Source organism: Micropterus dolomieu, linkage group LG12, assembly GCF_021292245.1.
Source record: "Micropterus dolomieu isolate WLL.071019.BEF.003 ecotype Adirondacks linkage group LG12, ASM2129224v1, whole genome shotgun sequence".
Classification (NCBI taxonomy): domain Eukaryota; kingdom Metazoa; phylum Chordata; class Actinopteri; order Centrarchiformes; family Centrarchidae; genus Micropterus; species Micropterus dolomieu.
In genome coordinates this window covers 34,825,351-34,835,803 of record NC_060161.1, presented here as the reverse complement: position 1 = coordinate 34,835,803, position 10,453 = coordinate 34,825,351, and the positions used below count along the sequence as shown (strand labels likewise).

The window sequence follows — 10,453 nt, the reverse complement described above, 5'->3', positions numbered from 1 at the left end:
GTGAATTCCACTGAACCAGACTGAGAGACCAATTAAAGGCTCAGGAACCCTTTGCAGGTGTTTTGGATTAATTAGCTGATTAGAGTGCGACACTTTGAGCCTACAATACTGAACCTTTTCACAATATTCTAATTTTCTGAGATTTTGAATTTGGGGTTTTCATAAGCTGTAAGCCATAATCATCAAAGTTATATAAAATAAAGGCTTGAAATATCTCACTTTGCATGTAATGAGTCTATATAATATATTAGTTTCACCTTTTAAGTTGAATTACTGAAATAAATGAACTTTTGCACGATTTGCAAATTTTTCCATTTTGTTTCACCTGTACCTCAGAAGTAGTCTCCTCTCCAAAACAAACAGACCCGGTTATTAAAACATTAAAATACAGCCATGTAGCAAAGTTAGCGTTAGCTCTGTAAACAGCTAACAGCTGATCCGGGTCCACCAGAGAACGCAACGTAACTTTTCCTTTTTAATTACCAACAGAGCCGTGCTGTTGTTTCACAGCTCCTGGCTGGTGAAGGTGTTCTTGGTGGCTTGATCCAGATTATTATTAAATTGGTTGAATTTTAATAAGAGTGTGTTTATTCATATAGTGTATCAATCAATATATTTACTGCAAATCTGATATTAATATTTTACTCAGGGATAGGGACGTTAGGCTGCTGTATGAATGAGCACTTCAGAGATAATGATAGTAATTATATACATAAGCCTTTATGTGGCTGGTCTGGTTGTTTACTACTCAGGAAAGATTGTGAAAATGGAAGGATTTAGCCGGAGTAGTGGTGATTACATATTTCTGTGGTTTTTACATGGTTTTAATTTGGTTGTGGGCCCAGGGGGGTTTATATAATGAGATTCAGTAATCAAGAGGTGAATTTGTGCATTATACTTAAATAAAGCAAGCCAGGCAGCTTTCTGTGTTTGAGAACGGCGCTGTTTTTTAATCGCCCACTAGAGGGCTGCAGCGCCGCCATAACCAGCCTAGTTCAAATGAACGAAATTACTCAAAAAAAGATTAGTTTATTTTAATGAACGAGATTTGAATGAACGAGTCTGTCAAAAGAGTCGAACTTGCCATCACTAGTACTGGGAGTGTTCCCGTGAAACTGTCGCGGTGGTGCTCGCCTCGTGCTCGAGAGAGAGAGATGAGGGTTCAGGGCTCAGACTTCATGAGGGAGCTCAGACTACAGCCGCTGCCCCATTCATGTTGAAAAGAGCAGTCTGATCAGGATCCTCCTGGATTTCGTCCTTTCCGGGCACATCCAACTGGTAGGAGACCCTAGGGTAGAACCAGGACACTGAGAGACACTGCATGTCTCATATATGGTGTAGGAATACTTTGGGATCCCCAGGAGAAGCTGGGAGACGTTGCTCAGGAGACGGATGTCGGAGTAATGCACACAAATTATTTTAACTTGATGATCATACATGCGTCTGTTCCAGGAGGAGTTGTTATTGTTGTTAATTGAAACTATTCACAGCAGAATTTGATTAGTTTTTTTCCCCTCATCATCGTATCTCATTGTCCTCTGTGCAAAACTCTCAATACTGAAAGAGGACACTTGAAGTATGAAACTCCCAAAGTGTCAGAACTTAATGAAAGAATAAATAAATAAATGGGGAAATATAAAAAATAAAGTATAAATGAATTAAAGAATAATTACATACATCCACATACATAAGTCCAACTAATCGCTCATAGAAGTGTTGTTTCAAGGCAGCCTCTCTCCGCTAATTGCAGTCACGGAACTTGGCATCGTCACCTAGTTGTGCCATATGGAGATTTTTCATGCAAATACAGGATGGATGAAGTTATACTATGCGGTTAACTGTACTAACAGACCTTCCAAGAAGCATGTGCTCCAGTCTGCACTTAATGTGATAAAACTTTGGAACAAAAGTAATCAGAGAGTTAATGGTGTGCAGCATTTAGGTAACTGTTAAGTAATGTTAGGTAGGTAGGTTTATTTTGTCACAGTGTAACAGCTTATATAGTGAAATTGAGTTTGTAACTCACTTCTGCTAAGTAGCAGACAATAAAACATATAAAAGCAATTACAATGGTAAACAGAAATAAACTATACTATTCAGTGGAGCAGTGCTGAGGATGAATTTGAGCTCAAGAGTCTGATCACTACATTTACATTTATTTCATTTTTACCAGTCTGTAATCTGCATTAGGCTTCATTAACCGTAATGAGCAGTCATCCAGGCTGTGTGCCAGTCTCTGCAGAGCAAATGAAGACTTCACACTGTAACATCTAAGTCAGATGATCACTGGATGGATTCTGATATATTAACAGTATCCTTTTGAAGAAAAGAGCATTGCTTTCTTTTGATGGACGTTAGCCTGTTTCTTTCACATTGGTTACTATTTGTTTTATAACGATGTCCGACGTTGAGTCCATAAACAGAATGTCGCCGCTGAAACTAATCTTTCACTCAGCAGCTACCAGCTGTTATTTACATTCATTCATTTAGCTGACGCTTTTATCCTAAGCAACTTACAATTGCTATACATGTCAGAAGTCACCTCTGGAGCAACAAGGGGTTAAGTGTCTTGCTCAGGGAATCAAACCCGGGTCTCCCACACCAAAGGCAAGCATCTTATCTAAGCGCCATCACCATTTAATCAGGAAACAATCATTTAGGAGATGCAGAGAGAGAGTGAAAATATATGTGGATAAAACAGTCCTGTTGGGCTTTACGCACAGCTTCCTCTCTATGCAGGTCTACCTGCTTCAACAACGAGCTGCTCCGTGTTATTGCCACAATGATTGTTTGCGTTGTGAACATTATGTTCATAGATGCTTTAGGAATAATCAGATTGTATTGGCTGCCTGCAAATATCAGCTGGGCAGCAAGCGTGATATTTTAAAGTAATCTTATCAATATATTCATAGAGATGTAAAAAGGAAAATAATTATTTTAAACAGAAATGGCTAAATTACAGATAATCAACCAGCAAAGCAATTTGCATTCCCTAGAAATAACCTGTTGGACAGCAGCTGTTTCTAACCTGATGAACAGCAGATTAATTACATTATTAAATATATTTTACTTTTACTTGAGAAGGTTTGTCATGTTGTTCATTTAACTTTTTATAGGAGTAATTGTTTTTCCTTGAGTAAAGGTTTTTAGTAGCTACTCTACCCACTACTAGCCACTGTGGTACCAATACTAACCTGCCATGGTGAACATGACACAGACAGCAAAGATGAGGGCAATAGCAGAAAAGTCGGCACAGTCCAAAGCACCAGTTTATGGTAAGACTCATGATGATATGGTTTATTTATTTATTTATGGTATTCAAGGGCTCAGCTGAGTTGATTTCTGTACTTTAGGAAAGTTAAAGAGGTGTTTCTAGTTTTGGAAATGTATTTTAAAGGTAAATTTAGTGATGTACTCAACTTGCATAAAATTCTGAAAAATGCAGGAATAAAGGTGTCTAAAGACCCCGAGGCCCCGACAAATGCTTTGTCTGGAGAGTGGACTGACTAGAGACAAACTCCTGGGCAACTTTTTTGCCTCTGTCCATGACCATCCTTGACCTTAAAAACTTGTGTCCTGAGGAGTGTATGTGTCCCTGCTACAGTCTGTTCTCCATCTTCTCTCACTGCAAAGACCCTCTCTCAGCCACACTAATGAGTACATTCTGTTTTCAAAAGTCATTAAAAATGAGCATTTAAGTGCTTTATTTAAAAAAAATATATATATCAGGGAGGCATGCCCCCGAACTTCCCTAGTATTTCAGCGTCGCTCCTACGCCCTGCCGCACAGTCTGATGGTGCGGCAGCTGAAACAGATGGCAGCAGGGGACTGTTGACGAAGTTGCCTATCAGAATGAAACAAATGTGGTAGCTAACGAATGACATCTGCACCAGTGTGTCACTGGGGCTTTACTTGGTCTGTGCTTGTAAATATCCACCGTGTGCACATCCTGTTACGTAATAGATAAAAACTCTCTGTGTTTCTCTGCAAAATACTAAAATGGGTTGCTGTTAACATGGGCGGCCCACTGAAGTGTGTAGGGAAACAACGAGTACCAGTTCAATAACACATAAAATGAGAGCTAAATGATAAATATATATTAAGACCAAAATTGAGTGTTAAAATGGTGCCTCCGGCATAGATTATTACTGCATATTTGACTAAATAGCAGCAAAGATTAATTTTACACATTTGAGTAAATAGTGTATTGTGTAACAAAGTTAAATAAATTCAGGTTAAATCATTCTAAATGGGACAACTACGCCACCTGCTGTTACAAAGTTTTACCTGCATCAAGTAACGTTGGCAATCAATAAGGTAAAGGATTATGGATAATCCTCCAAGCAATGGAGGATTTGCTATTAGGTAAGGTGTCTGTGAATATCCATGGACTAAACAATGATAACTAAGTTGAAAAGCACATAAAAGTTGAGCGAGCTTTATTTTGTTGAATGTTAGATGAAATTTGCCATGTTTATATAAAGTTAACCGTTAATTTTGTGTTCTCTCCAGGGTAGCTTGCCAACTTTCACATGATGCCATTTTTCCTGACGGATAGTTGCTGCTGTTAGTCCACATGAGATGACGATTCTACACTACTGTCCTTTGTCATAAATGCAGGTATGTTGAATGTGTTGTTCCAAAGAGTGTAGTAGTATTTTTGCTCGTGATTCTCTTTTCCCTTGTGTTTTGGCATGCCTGTTTGTGTCTCCTCCTTTCCCCCTGTGTGTGCTCCACCCTCTCTCTGCTCCTGAGCCAGTTGACAATCCTCACCTGCACTTCGTCAGCCACCTTCTCTGCCTGCCACACCTGCCAGCAATCAGCCTCACTGACAGTACTTCAACCCCGGTTCTTACTGCTTGATCGTCGTTGTTTCAGTCCTGGTGCCACTGTTTGCCTCAAGCCTTTTTTTTTTTTTTTGCTTCATCTCTGTTTCCCTACTCTTGGTTTGTCCCTGTGTCTAACCCTGTCTGTCTTTCTGCCTCCCTCCAGGTTCACTCACCTCCGTTCCGTCAGCTGGGCTCGCCACCCTGCCCTCTCCCCTCAGACCTCCCGGCGTCTCCCCGTGCCTCCTTCCCTAAAGAAAAACTTTATGAACACTGTTCTGAATTCCCATATTCTGCCAGCAGGTGGCATTGTTGCATAATAGATGGTCTGGAAACTCGGTCAGGCAGTGAGTAAGGTAACTAAGGGGTGCTTTACATGTGCTGCTGCGCAATTGTTCATCTAACTCGGTCTGTGGGTGTTATGCCGAGTTTTGCCTGCCTGCCGAGAAGTGCATCCACCTACAAATTATGCTTTTACACGCTGTAATATTCTTTGGGGGATTCAGTAAATATATGTGGTGATAAAGCTGTTTGATCAATGAGCACAGCAAAGTGTCTGAGAGGGACCCAAAGAGGTGGATGCATAATTAGGCAGATCAAATTTTGTAGGCTACCTGCTGAGATTTGCATCCACCTCATTTCTCAGCATAAATGACTGTTGTCACCCACGAGGTGCATGCAGTTCTCGGCAGGCAGGCAGAATTCACACCAAAATGTGTGACCTATCAGATTCTGTGTCCCAAATGGGAAGTTAAAGCGCCAGAGGCTTTGTTAACGATGTGAAGCGGTTGTAGCTTGGTTGGGTTTAGGCACTGAAAGTACTTGGTTATGGCTAGAAAAACATTGTAGTCACAGATTTTGGTGTGTTTGGTTTCTGAACTGAACAGCATGTGTGTGAATGCCCAAATGTAAGTTGGTTACGCGTTATAATATTGTTGCCTAGCCTGTGTACCATGTTATGATGGTTTGTTGATTCAGGTTTGGCTGTAGAACATTTATCATTATATAAATGGTAATGTCACAATGTTAATGCTAGCCTAGATATAGTGATATCTTTATGTCAATGTTATTACTCAAGCACATGGATGCTAATATCTTTAAGATAATATGTTATGGCTAGAAATTTAAACTCAGTGCTTGTGGTGTACTGATTCCTTTATTTGTTTATTGATTTATAATTCCAGTTATTCCAAGTGTTACCTAAGGCATAAAAGACAAAGGATGCCAAAATCCCTGTTCCCGTGTCATTCTCTGATCGGAGATCTATTGCAGATGAAGAAACTATCCTAAGGATTAGTAGACGCCCCTACCACAGGTTGTTCTTCAATAAACACATTTTCATGCATGTTGTTTTGTTCTCACAATTTAAGAGGGACAAATTGTGTTGTTTAATTTATTTAGTTTACTTATTTATAGAATAGTGAATTATTATTAAATATTATCAATATGTTGTACTTTTGGATTTGCCACTAGACAGAGCATGCAATGTTTGTCCACATGCGATGACGATTCTACACTACTGTCCTTTGTCCTAAATACAACTGGAGTAAATCTGCTGTTATTACAAACCTGAAGAGCTCAGAGATTCAGTTAGACCGGCGACATACCACAGATCGTGCATGCTACCCGTATGGTTACATGCTATAGAGGTTATCATGCTAAGGTGATCTCAGAGTACAGTAGGTTTATGGCATTTGGGAGGAAACTGCATGTTTGTGTGTCCCAGCTTCAAGATCGTGCACCTTGCTGCTTTGCTTAACCTTTTGTTTTTACTTTTACTCCACAATATATGAACACTGATTTAAAATTATGACACTAGGTTCCCATCCATAGGTTCTATCATTATAATTACTGTTAAAACACATTATTTCTAGTCATACGAAACAACTGTTACATTTGTAACCTTTTAATATTGATGTTTTCATGAATGCAAAATATGATTTTAATTTTATAAGCTGTTGCTTGCGTATTGGGAATCAGACTAAATGTACTCATAAAATTCAATGATCAGTTTACTATGTTAACTGGAAATAATGTGATCTAAACTTTTAACAAAATGATAGTAAACAGCTGTAAATGAAAATGTTATGATGGTATTTAGAAGATAACATTTTGCTTGTATGCTAGAAAGTTCAAAATGAAAAGTAGATGTCCAAATAAAACCAGCACATAACATTTCTTTAAGAGACAAATGTGAGATTCACTAAGAAGATACACTATGTGGAAAACAAAACATTATCTGGACACTGAATAGCTCACAGCCAGGTGAAGTCCTGAAGAGCAGAATAACAGCTACAGCTGCAGCTGCAGCATCTGGCTTCAGATGGCGCTAGCAGCTAATCTTTAGGCTACAGATTAAAACTTAGTGCAGTCAGTCTTCTCTTCCTGTGAGCTAACAGCAGCGTCTGTTGTGTTAATGCTAATGTTTAATAATAAATATTGTATTTAAAGACATATTCAAGCTATTAGTTTACTAACAGTCTGCATTTAACTAGTCATGCTCGTTGGTGCAGCCTGATGAAGACAGATCAAACACAAAGACAAACTGCTCTTATTTTACGTGGATCTGACTGATGTGATCTTCATCAGTAAACGTGAAGAAGTGAACACACCTGCATTTAAGAAATTATGAAACATCACAGAATTATTTCCTAATTTCATAATTGATTATAGGAGATATCAAGACAATAATTTATGTTTTTAACAATCTTTACTCATTGAAGTACTAACAGACTATTATATTAATGCAGTACTTTGTAATCACACTTGATGGATACACAGTGAGAATACTGTTCTGGTGTGAATTTTATTTCACTAATAAATAAAGTGTATGTTTACTTCTTTACCTTTAACCCTTCTTTATCTTGACATGAGGAGACCATCTGAAATTCTAGTCAAACCACATCAAATAAAAGATTGATTAACTATTTTACTTCTACTTGCGTACTTGTTTTTGCAGAGTGCAACAGTACAGTAGAGAACAGTTTGGGCTGCTCTACCCACTTCTGACTTTAACAGGCCTGTAGATGATGTGTTGCCAACAGACAGACGTCATGTTGAATAAAAATAAATGTGTTTTCTGTGTTACAGTTTTGTTGTTAGCAACATGCCTGTCATGTGTTATCATCACGTTTGGCACATTTTGGTCACAGCGCTCAGTTATTTTGAGAAACAAACACACAATCATCTATATTAAATATCCAGCTGACATTTGACAAACACAGAAGATTTCCAGGTAAATATGATGTTTTTATATATTTTTCAGAGAACCAGGAGCTCTGAGACTTTAATTTACATTTATTCATTTAGACGCGTTTATCCAAAGCGACTTACAATTGCTATACATGTCAGAGGTCGCACTCCTCTGGAGCAACGAGGGGCTAAGTGTCTTGCTCAGAGACACAATGGTGGATGTCTCACAGTGGGAATCAAACCCATCTTATCTATGCACCATCACCACAACTCAAAGAGTTGGAACATAAAAAAAGGGAATATTTCAAAAAACCTTCCACAGACACTTCAGCAGACGTCAGGAGAAACTTAAACTGGAACTTTATAATAAAGAGTTCACAAACTAAGAGAGTCTTTCTCAGTTTTATTTTCACACTTCAGACTTCAGCAGAGTTTGAGGCCGAGAGCAGCTTCCTCTTTCTGCACTCTGTTTTCACAGCATCTACCTAATTTCCTGTGGTCGGATGCTGTCTCTGTAGCAACCAGGAAACACGTGACAGAAGAAGAAGTACATGCAACTCAATTTTCTACCAACCTTAGATATATATATGTATATATTTTTTGATTATGACAGAGGATTGTGTGTACAGGTTCCAAGCAGTGCTTGAAGTGGGAAAAAATCAGCTGCATTGCATGTTTTGTTATTGTGCATTGTTTCAGTTGTTATTTAATATTTCTAGTTGCAAACTGTTGTTCAGAATATTTTTAACAAAATCTTTGAAAAAGTGAGACATTCTGAGTCTGACCTGTCCCCAGCGTCATCAGTGTCAATGACACCTATCTGTCAACACTTTTAAATGTCCCGGCCCATCCAGGCTGTGATTGGTCGGTTCACGACAAGTGACATTGACGAGCTACATTCAGCACACTGCTGCTTGAAAGGCACCCGAGCTTCTCTTCTCCCTCGTCTCTCTCCGCCGACAGAGTTTAGCAGGCAGAGAGAACGGGAGCAGGTGAGCGTCACGTAGCGCCCAGAGAACCTGATATATGGAGAAAGCAGAAGAGAGTACCGGCAGCTTGGGAGAAGTCCCAGTACGTTCCGGCCCACTGCAAGCACTGGTTCCAAGTATGGATACCTTGTCCATAGATAAACCACATCTCAAATTCATCAAATGGCTCATCTCACTCATTTCAAAATAATTTATAAAATCTATCCGGTTGCTGACTTTCTTAAAAGAAGGTTCAAACAGACTCTCAGTTTTTTTTCTGTCCCAATTTTCTGAACAATTTAGAATCATTCATGAACCATGAAAAAAAAAAAGGAAAAGAAATAAATGCTGTTTGTTCAGAGTAACTTGGCTCACAGCCAGGGGTTGGTTCATTTTCTATGCTGACACTCGGCTGGTACAATCACATCTCTTACTAGGCCAAAGCACTCTGGGTGAAAGCACCCATTTTAATATCATAATGTATAAACACAAGTCACATGTTTGTAAGTAAATTATTAGCAAGAATACAGCAGTGTGGGAGTGCAAAGACTGCCAGAGACTATACATCAAGCTGCTCTGTGTTCTGACTGCTCAGTAAAGATGGAGGGTGGAGGACACGAGGCGGCTGCTCCTCTGTTGTTGTAACAAAACCCTTCCTACTTTATAATTCTTTATTTCAGAGTTATTAAATTAGCTTCAAATTGCAGCTTTTTGTGTGGGAGCTATAATGAAAAGACACACAATAAAGTTTGTTACAAATTTAATAACAATAACTTTATAGATAAAACCATAAAGTTCTTAAAATATCTATATAAGCACAGAAAAAGCAACACAAAAATAAACACAGTTTGAAAGGTTATTAAAACATTTCCAGCCAACAGGAGTTGGCACGTTTGTGATCGGCGAGACTTGTGTGACTTATTTGACTGAAGTAACGGTTTAAGTGCAACCCCCCGAGCACGGACTTTTTGGGACCCCAGAACTACATTTAGACCCAGGTCCCTTCGGTGGAAAAACAGAGAGTTCCTCCAAAGGTCCCTAGATCTGGGGTTTAGTTCCTTTTGTTGAAACGCAGCTATAGAAACATCATCATGTTTCTTTCTTAAACCAATCAAATCATTCAGTGTTTGAAGCTCCTGATCAGCTCTGAGTTCAACAGCAGCTGAAACACTTTGCCTCCACATTTGGGATTCAAATCCGTCTTTATCTCCTGCAGACTGGATCATGAGGGAGTTTATCCTGCTGCTGCTCACAGGGAGACAGAGAGTTAACGAGATCAATGATTCACTGCTAAATGCTAAAATGTGGCTCCTTATGTGGAGTCTATTCTTAATAAATGTGACTCAGATCTGCTCTTTCCCCTGATAGCTCCTCTCTAGTTGGTTGTGCTGGTAAAGATAACAACGTGGTGTTAGTTTCAAACTTACATTATGTCCCTGAAAGTACCACTGACACACAGTACGCTGT

The 10,453-nt window shown here is 39.0% G+C and overlaps 1 protein-coding gene and 1 long non-coding RNA gene across 2 annotated transcripts in view; one reads left to right on the top strand and one right to left on the bottom strand.

Annotated features, from left to right (window-relative positions):
- Window positions 1-6,130, top strand: part of LOC123980954 — a 9,542-nt gene extending 3,412 nt beyond the window's left edge. The window contains exons 3-5 of the long non-coding RNA XR_006827611.1: window positions 4,513-4,620; window positions 4,993-5,182; window positions 6,011-6,130. This is a non-coding gene — a long non-coding RNA (uncharacterized LOC123980954). The remainder of the gene's footprint in view (window positions 1-4,512; window positions 4,621-4,992; window positions 5,183-6,010) is intronic.
- LOC123980885 (zinc finger protein 208-like) overlaps window positions 1-10,453 on the bottom strand; it is an 808,576-nt gene that overhangs the window by 586,882 nt on the left and 211,241 nt on the right. The window lies entirely within an intron of this gene.